This window comes from Tachypleus tridentatus, chromosome 1, assembly GCF_004210375.1.
Source record: "Tachypleus tridentatus isolate NWPU-2018 chromosome 1, ASM421037v1, whole genome shotgun sequence".
NCBI lineage: Eukaryota > Metazoa > Arthropoda > Merostomata > Xiphosura > Limulidae > Tachypleus > Tachypleus tridentatus.
This window is the reverse complement of record NC_134825.1, coordinates 178,499,524-178,508,439: the sequence shown is the minus strand read 5'-3', so window position 1 is coordinate 178,508,439 and position 8,916 is coordinate 178,499,524. Positions and strand designations below refer to the sequence as shown.

Genomic DNA, 8,916 nt, shown 5'->3' with positions numbered 1-8,916 from the left:
TATAAAACAAACTGAGTCTGTAAGTTGTTTTAACTGTTGTATTTTAGTAAGGATTTTACAGGAAGGATAAATTCAGAAGTATAAGATCTTAGTTAGACGATATCTTGTTGAGATAGAAGATTTGGTATTAGGATTAAAGGATATTAAACATAACGTTTTGTAGATTTCAGATTTAACTCAACAAAAACGTGGTTTAATACAGGCAGGTGGAAATGTTCTGAAAGTTTTGTTCGGAACCACAACCACAGATGATTTGCGTGAATTAAATAAGAAAGTAGAACATCAAAGACAAGTATCCAGAGAAATGATTCATTTAATAGGTGGACAGATGACTATAATGAATTCATTAAACCAGACACTTGAATTACATGAGCAGGAAATTAAAAGCGTGTCTAGATAAAGCATTAGTAAACATTACTAACAGTTTGATACATACTAGAATAAGACAGACTAAGTTTCATAAGGCAGGTATTGAAATGTTAGTTTCCAATTAAGTAGATTATAAAAAGTATTAGACGAAGTTGAAAGTGAGTTACCTCCGTACTTACAATCTGTAATTCCTACACATAGTAAAGAGATTTACATGTATTATAGATAGGCTGATGTAAAAACAGCCGCAGTAAAGGATACGTAAAGAATGTTCATAGAGATACCTTTGAAAGCAAACGATAGAATGTTTAAATTATATAAGATCATACCCTAATCATTAGCATTAAGCCATTCATTCGCTCTAACTGTAGAAAATAACAACCAATATCTTGCAGCGTCAAGTGATCAACGTACTTATATGGAAATAACAGAAGATATGCTAAACTGTGTAGAAGGACCCATTAGAGTATGTGGCCCAACTTCAGTAATTTGTTCAGTACCCACTATGACTTGAAGTTATGCAATATTAACAAGACTTTCTTAGGGTGGAGGTCCATTATGGGCTGTATTTTAACCAGTTTACCTGAACTGAGTCATTGTGTGCGGCTCTTAACATTTTTATAATATATCCATTTTTCATCTCCAGTTACTAACATGTCCAAAAAAGGTGAGTTACGTTCACACGAGTGCAGAGAAGTGCAAATGTCCATTCTTGCTCTGAGGTTGGCTTCTGTCAAATCATAGAGACCCATTTTTCAAGTTTTGATACATTTCCAAGTTGTTGCAGATGACAGTGAACTGTTGAAGTAAGCTTCTGCTTGTTCTTCAAATGCTACAGCACAGTCTTCATCAAGTGCAGCCAGCAGCAAGTCATCATTAAACTTAAGCTGTAGTCACCTGATATAAACTTCTGAAACTACGTTCGACGTTTACTTTCATTGAGAGAATCCGTACCATAAACACGTTGAATGTTTTTTGTGGTTTCTGCTGCACTATTGCCTTTTTTAAACTCATAAAGCATTACATGTCTAATGTCGGGCTGAAGAGAAACAAATATTTCTGAGCGCCCCTGGTTTGCCTTAGGGTCTCCCTAAGATCTTTAAAACCAAAATTACTGTCAAGTCTAAAATAAATAAATAAATATGTCTAATGTGCTCCTCAGACACATCCATCTTCATGAGGGTTTATTTGATAAATGATCTGAAAATTGGAATTTGGACAGTTTCTTTTATTTGTCTGAGCATTTTTATGTACGTCCTAGTACATATTTAAGTCATTGAAGCCTTCCACAAAGACAGAAATAATGATGCACTTTCTGTATTGAAATTTCGGACATCACTTATGAGATGACCTGATAAATCATGAAAAATGTTATTTAGTTCATAATGAATAATATACAATATCTAAATCATGTAGGATTACTTTAAAACAAACATTAAGCTCACTGTGTACAAGATAAAGAATTCTTCCGTTAGATAAAAAGAGTCCATTGTGAACAAAATCAAACAAATAATTATTAAAACAATACAAAACACTGTTGTTCTGTATAGTGAAACAATCATTAAGAAACTCTTACTTTACTTGACTTAACATATATAAATATATGGACACATAACTTGGTAGTTGATTTGTTATCACGAGATACTGATATATATATATGGATTTGGTATTTAGTTGAAACTTCAAAGTATAAACAACTGTGATGTAGTGTGTGGTTCAGTTCTTTGTTTATTCAATAAAATGTATTCCTGAAGTTCATATGTATATCATTATATGTAATTTAATACGAAATTTATGTTGTTGCTATATATTTATGTATTAGTGCACAGTTGGTACAATGTATACAAGAAGGTTGACAAAGATACTTGTAATCTCTTCTCTAAAATGAACGCATGGTTACAAAATCTTAGACATTTTGTGTCAGTTCAAACATCTGAGAACCAGTTTGAATCAAGTGACAAAGAAACTTAATAAGATTTTTCACCTTATTTGCATCATGGCACATTTCAGGCTAAATTTGTTTCAAAAGTTGTTACATTTTCCTCCTTAGACCTTTACTCTTTTGTTCTGTTAAAGCCTCCATCATGTGAGAAATGTGTAGCTCACAGTAAAGGTTTTCCAGAATTCTAATCAAGAGTGGTAATCGCTCTATTGTCCTGATCTGTTTCAGTTTGTGTTCTTGTTTTGTTTTTGTATTTTTTTAATTTCACACAAAGCTACTCGAAGGCCATCTGCGCTAGCCGTCCATAATTTAGGAGTGTAAGGCTAAAGGGAAGGCAGCTAGTCATCACCACCCACCGCCAACTAATGGGCTACTTTTTAACTAACGAATAGCGGGATTGACCGTAACTTATAACACCCCCGCGGCTGAAAGGGCGAGGATGTTTAGTGAAACGGGGATTCGAACCCGCGACCCTCAGATTACAAGTCGAACGCCTTAACTTACCTGGCCATGTCGGGCCTCCGACCTGTTTCAGATAAAGCGGTGTCACAACAAACTGTCATGACCTGATCTGTGATATCATAATATTCAAGCAAACTGTAAAGGCTAACTGGTTACCCATGACCTTTTGAAGAAAGTATTATTCCTAGAAGTAAATCAACTAGATCTAAGAATGAAGTAGTAACACTGACTACAAACACCAACTATAAGTTTTCTATTCTCCTCCAATTCACTCACTATATTTATGATAAACTGAAGGTCAATATTTGACATGTCTTATCTGATGTCTGTAGCTTCAGATTATTAACATGTCTTATCTGATGTCTGTAGCTTCAGATTCATAACATGTCTTCACTGATGTCTGTAGCTTCAGATTCTTAGCATGTCTTCACTAATGTCTGTAGCTTCAGATTATTAACATGTCTTCACTGATGTCTGTAGTTTCAGATTATTATCACGTTTTCACTGATGACTGTAGCTTCAGATTCTTAACATGTCTTCACTGATGACTGTATTTTCAGATTATTAAAATGTCTTCACTGATGTCTGTATCTTCTGTAGCTTCTTATTACATGTCTTCACTGATGTCTGTAGCTTCAGATTATTAACATGTCTTCACTGATGTCTGTAGCTTCAGATTCTTAACATGTCTTCACTGATGTCTGTAGCTTCAGATTCTTAACATGTCTTCACTGATGTCTGTAGCTTCAGATTATTAACATGTCTTCACTGATGTCTGTAGTTTCAGATTATTATAACGTTTCACTGATGTCTGTAGCTTCAGATTATTAACTGTCTTCATGATGTCTGTAGTTTCAGATTCTTAACATGTCTTCACTGATGACTGTAGCTTCGGATTCTTAACATGTCTTCACTGATGTTTGTAGCTTCAGATTCTTAACATGTCTTCACTGATGTCTGTAGCTTCAGATTATTAACATGTCTTCACTGATGTCTGTAGTTTCAGATTATTATAACGTTTCACTGATGACTGTAGCTTCAGATTCTTAACATGTCTTCACTGATGACTGTAGCTTCGGATTCTTAACATGTCTTTACTGATGTCTGTAGCTTCAGATTATTAACATGTCTTCACTGATGTCTGTAGCTTCAGATTCTTAACATGTCTTCACTGATGACTGTATTTTCAGATTCTTAACATGTCTTTACTGATGTTTGTAGCTTCAGATTCTTAACATGTCTTCACTGATGACTGTATTTTCAGATTCTTAACATGTCTTTACTGATGTTTGTAGCTTCAGATTATTAACATGTCTTCACTGATGTCTGTAGTTTCAGATTATTAACATGTCTTCTCTGATGACTGTAGTTTCAGATTAATAACATGTTTTCACTGATGACTGTAGCTTCAGATTATTAACATGTCTTCTCTGATGACTGTAGTTTCAGATTAATAACATGTCTTCACTGATGACTGTAGCTTCAGATTCTTAACATGTCTTCTCTGATGAATGTAGCTTCAGGTACTATAATTTCTTATTTGATTCTTCAAACATTTGACCGAGAAAGACTGACATTATTAATGTCACCTCCAGTGAATTCCAAGAAAGCCGCCCTTCGATTCCAGCCTTAGTGGTAATCGGGATGCATGTTCCATGAGCTGATCGATAGATGTCTCCAAAATAACTTTATCAGTTCTTTTCTCTATGAGTATCTAGGTTTGGTCCATTTTATTATATTTTTAGGTTGCATTTTTATCATGTAATAAAGTTAAAAATTAGAATTTAGCTTGCTTATAATAAAAAATAAAAATATTATCAATGATAATATTTTGTATGGTATCGATAGTACAAGTAAAATCAATAAAATTACTTGTAATATTTTATGAAATACTTCACTCACTTATAATCATCATAGAGGGACAAATTTTGGTTTTTTAACATCATTGTATGAATATAAATAGCAATCTACAAAGTCGGGTCCCATTTGGGACACCTCAGTGGTTCTTTTTTTTGTGTAAAATAATTAAATTTCTTGTTAAGATGATCATTTTGAAAATATATCCTTTTATCAGCATGTTCGTGTATTAATTTGTTTTCGAGAACAACTGGATGGATTTTAGAATTCGTTTGACATCAATCCTCATGTTATGATATAAACGGCTGTTAAGTGCACATGTCGGTAATTTATTTCGAGAGTCAATATTTTATTATTGTTTAATTTTGTTCGTAACATGATATTTACAAGCAATTAATTTGACGGTCAAGCCCAATATTCGTTGTTAAAAGAGTAATTCAAGAGGTGGGATGGTGATAACTTGATCTCTTCCCTGTAGTCTTACATTGCTAAATTTGGGACGGCTAGCACAGATAATCCTCTTCTATGTTTGTATGAAAAACAAAATAAATCGTTTATACCTTCCCAGTGTACGGTAACTTCTGGAATAATATGTAACATGTGATGATATTCTAAATTTATATATATATTATGTAATTGTTTCTTGATGAACAATTGTTAAATTTTCCTATAAAAAGTACAACTGTTATTAATTAATCGTAATTATGAGTGACAGAAAAACTAATAAGTACTCTATGATTTCTTTATCTTACGTTACAATTTCATTAATCTCGCTGTTTTGGGCCAAGAATATCTGACCTGAGCGCCTCTAAGTTTGTTCAGGATTTCTCAAGTCCAGTTACATATGTCATCAAAACGCTTAGCGTAAAAGACCCTGTATCTTTGCGTTAATTTTGTTTTATTGAATATATGTATGAATGTTGTATATTTATCGATTTTAATGAATCAATTAATCAAATGTTTAATCCGTGAACTGTAAAACACATATTTTAAAGTGTTGTCATATAGCAACAAACTGACCCACAATAATAAAAGGCCGAGGCTTTTGATTTGTGTGTGACCCCACATAACTCCAAGAGAAAAGAACCTAGAAACTTAAAATTTTGCACACATACTACATGAGGGTATTATTACTTATCCACGTGTGTGCACATCTTTTTAATGAGAAATATAGTGAGAAACTACAAAGTAAAAAAGAGTAACCGTCATAGCACCAAGAAAAAAGAACCTAAACAACGAGATGTTGCACCCACACTGAAGGTGTGCACCTAGGTATTACTTATCCACGTGTGTACACATCTTTTTAATGAGAAATATAGTGAGAAACTACAAAGTAAAAAAGAGTAACCGACATAGCACCAAGAAAAAAACCCTAAACACCGAGATGTTGCACCCACCGTTGCACCCACACTGAAGGTGTGCACCTAGGTATTACTTACTCACGTGTGTGCACATCTTTTTAATGAGAAATATAATGAGAAACTACAAAGTAAAGAAGAGTAACCGACATAGCACCAAGAAAAAAGAACCTAGACACCGAGATGTTGCACCCACACTGAAGGTATACACCTAGGTATTACTTATCCACGTGTGTAAACATCTTTTTAATAAGAAATATAGTGAGAAACTACAAAGTAAAGAAGAGTAACAACCCTAACACCAAGAAAAAAAGAACCTAAACACCGAGATGTTGCACCCACACTGAAGGATTGCACCTAGGTATTACTTATCCACGTGTGTACACACCTTTTCGATGAGAAATATAGTGAGAAACTACAAAATAAAGAAGAGTAACCACCCTAACACCAAGAAAAAAAGAACCTAAACACCGAGATGTTGCACCCACACTGAAGGAGTGCACCTAGGTATTACTTATCCACGTGTGTACACACCTTTTCGATGAGAAATATAGTGAGAAACTACAAAGTAAAGAAGAGTAACCACCAAAACACCAAGAAAAAAAGAACCTAAACACCGAGATGTTGCACCCACACTGAAGTTGTGCACCTAGGTATTACTTAACCTCGTGTGTGCACATCTTTTCAATGAGAAATATAGTGAGAAACTAAAAAGTAAAGAAGAGTAACCGTCATAGCACCAAGAAAAAAGAACCTAGACACCGAGGTGTTGCACCCACACTGAAGGTATACACCTAGGTATTACTTATCTACGTGTGTAAACATCTTTTCAATGAGAAATATAGTGAGAAACTACAAAGTAAAGAAGAGTAACCGTCATAACACCAAGAAAAAAGAACCTAAACATCGAGATGTTGCACCCACACTGAAGGTGTGCACCTAGGTATTTAAAAACGGCTGGAATGGGTTGAGAAGGCAGTAATAGAGGAGCGAACAACGTTTCGACCTTATTCGACGTAATTAACTCGGTAACACATATTTGTTTATTACCGGATTTAATCTGTAAAAACGTACTTTTATGTTTAGCTTTAGCATAAAAAAATGTTTTATTTGTGTTTTGGTTTATGAGAAAATATATTCAGGGTACATAAAACGGAAATGTGCGTTTGTTCACTAGAGTTCTTACGAAAATGCTTGTAATACTTTGGGACCATCGATGTATTATGGTAGTAACAATAGAAACAAGTAAACCAGAGTCTATAGGTTCAACATTAAGGACAACTATACACCGATATCCCTTTTGTAACTTAGTGAGAATTTCCAAACAAAGAAACAAAATAATATTTAGAGATAAAAACGTCAAACTTTTTTCCAGCAGTAACACCTGGAGAGAACTTTTTACAACATACAGTTTTGTGTTTCTGGTACAAGGCATGGATTTTCTATTAAAAATTAACAAAAATTAATATATCTTTAGAATGTTCTCTTGTCTCCTAGTGGCACAAAGATATGACTGCGAATTTCCAACGCTAGAATCCGGGTTTAGATACATGTGGTGGGCATAACAGAGATAATCCATAATGTAGCTTTGTGCTTAACTACAAATAAAGAAGAACTAGAATTGTTTTCATATGAGACATAAATATATTTCCCGAAAACAGAAGAAAAAATTATATGATCCTTTTCCAGCCTTTCTGATAGTCAAAACCATCAAATGTAACAAAATGTATAAAAAGAAAGTTGTCAGATGTGATTGAGGTACATGTTGTTAACACATTTAAAATATGACAAATGTAACAAAATGTATAAAAAGAAAGTTGTCAGATGTGATTGAGGTACATGTTGTTAACACAAGCAATTAACACATTTAAAATATGACATCTTGCTTGTTGTTTATTTGTTGAATTTCTCAAAAAGCTACATCAATGCTATCTGCACTAAGTCTGAAGAGACAAACTAGAGTAGAGGCAGATATTGCCACCCTGTTTCATTTCTTGTCAGACCAAATAATAGGATTTGACCTTCACTGTTATAATGAAAATATGTGTCCAATGTGTGGAGTACAGCTAGTCTGGACGATGACAAAATGATACCACAAAACAATTGTTCCAGACATCGTCATCATAACCACCATGGGTGACTTTGTTACTTATAGCAGGGCTAATTCATTATTTTGTTCCTTATGGAAGTAAGGTAATATTCAAACGACTGTCATATGAGCTTTAGGCTCTGCAATATATAAATACATATATATACATAAGTATTACTTTAAAGCAAACTGTATGATAAAGTACATTATCAGAATACATAAAAGTAAGAAAGAAATATACGAAGAGAAGAAAGCAACCAATACAACGTTCAATCAGTCAGATCATAATGTTTAAATACAAATTTTGTTTCACATTGGTTCAACAGGTTGCTCTGAGAAGTTTGAGTGTAAATAAACATGAACTTCATCGTTATAAATACACAAGAACTTACGGGGGTGTATCTCAGTGGTAGAGCGTTCGCTTTGCATGCGAAAGGCCCCGGGTTCGATTCCCGGCACCTCCAGCGAAGTAGACGATTGTACGAGAACTGTAAGTTTTTATGTATTTGTACTTAACTGTTACAATTATGTCTGAACTAGCATACCGTACACCACGATTTTTATAGGAATTTTCTCACAAAACCATCAACATAATTTCACAAAACAGAAAACTGAAAAACAACCTTACAAAAACAGACATTAATTCCATTAAACACCTAAAACAAGACAAAAGCATAAAAATTCTAAAAGCAGAAAAAGGTAACGCTACAGTCATAATGAACACGAATGAATACATCCAAAAAATGAATAACATCCTATCAGACATGAACAAATTTAAACCAATACACACAAATCCAACAAAGACACACGAAACGCAACTGAACAAATTACAACTACAA

At 33.8% G+C, this 8,916-nt stretch overlaps 1 non-coding gene across 1 annotated transcript; it reads left to right on the top strand.

The window, feature by feature from the left end:
* The first annotated feature begins 8,469 nt into the window (after positions 1-8,469).
* TRNAA-UGC (transfer RNA alanine (anticodon UGC)) lies at positions 8,470-8,541 on the top strand. The gene has a single exon. It is a non-coding gene; the product is annotated as a tRNA-Ala (tRNA).
* The last annotated feature ends 375 nt before the right edge of the window (positions 8,542-8,916 follow it).